Genomic DNA, 1,587 nt, shown 5'->3' on the forward strand with positions numbered 1-1,587 from the left:
GTTGCATTTTCAAACAAAGAATAGGTGTATTGGTTAAAAATAACTTCAAGGATTCTATTAGGCTGTTGTGAGTGAAAAAGTTTAGGAGAGTTATCCTTGTGACTATATTTGTAATTTGATTAATTAGGTGTATATTATGCAATTGTTTGTTTCTTCTATCATCATAAGATACACATCAAAGGTACAAAGTCTTAACTTGTATGTATATCTATTTATTATTTTTGTTCTTTGTTTCAATAATTTTACTTAACTTTTATAATTTAGGAGGTATTTAATAAATGGGTATGGATTATTAGATTGGGTGGATATTTATTGCCCGTGTTTGTTAAGCCCATAAAGAAAACCTATGGGTTATTAAAACCCTCTTTTTTATCCACTCAAAACTCCCATTTTTTATCCCCTCAAAACTAATCCTAAAAATCAATATATTTTCAACTCAACTCAACTCAACTCTGCACAACAAACACAAAAAATAATTACCAACTCATCTCAACTCTGCAAACAAACACATACAATTTAACTCCTCAGATAATTTAACTCTCCAAATAATAATTACTAACTCAACTCAACTCAACTCTCTACTTTTATCACATACCAAACACACCCTTAATGACTTTTTGTAGGTTGTTGAAGGACAATCAATGCATGCAATATCTAGACAACAAATAGAACGAAATTGGAGGTAACTGGATTTTTCAATCAATATTTTGTAATTTATAAAAGTTTATGATTCATCTCCAAATATATGATACTAATTAATGTATCTTTCCTTTTTTTTTTTTTTTATTATATCACTCTTGTAAGAATGCTTATTTTGATTATGTAGATTATAAGTGTTTTCTTTATTTCAACTTTAATGTGTAGCAAGGTATAAAACACAATAATAGTAATATGAACATAATCGAGAAGCTATAAAAAGTTCTTCCTAAAAAACAGCTATAAAATGTTTATAAAAGCTATCATTTTTTTTTTTTTTTGAACATCTGAAGGCTTATTATAACTTTTATTAAACAAATAGTTGTAGATGAAAATAAATGCTATAATACACAAACAATAACTTCATATTTGGGGTATAAATGTACTTTTATAGCTCTTTCGAAATGTTATAATACATTTTATAAAGATCAAATATGGTGTGCAAAAACGCTATAAAAAATCTATTTTTTTTATAAAAAAAAAAGTATTGTGATTAAAGCGGGGTGGGAAAATCGAACCTCAAACTACGAGGTTGATAGTACAAGTACTATGCCAATTGAGCTAATCTCTTGTTGGCAAAAATAGTCTAGTATTTCATAGCGTGTTACTAAAGGCTATAAAATGGTTGGACTTTTTATAGCATTTTAAAAATGCTAGAAGAAGTCTCATACTTTTAATAGCTTGGGTTGTCACGACTTTGCAGAAAAGTTATAAAAGATCTATTATTGCATTTTTTTTAAGCTAATGTAGGCGTTTTTTTTTTTGTAGTGTCCCTCCTACACTTTTTTAATTTAGATGGATAATTGTAATTGGTATACTTTCAGGGGTCGTTTGGTTGGAGAGTTTCTGCATGAAAATTGACACAAGTATCCCAATCTCATGTTTGTTTCA

Source organism: Benincasa hispida, chromosome 2 (genome assembly GCF_027475165.1).
Source record: "Benincasa hispida cultivar pf3 chromosome 2, pf3_genome.v1.1, whole genome shotgun sequence".
In the NCBI taxonomy this organism is placed as follows: Eukaryota; Viridiplantae; Streptophyta; class Magnoliopsida; order Cucurbitales; family Cucurbitaceae; genus Benincasa; species Benincasa hispida.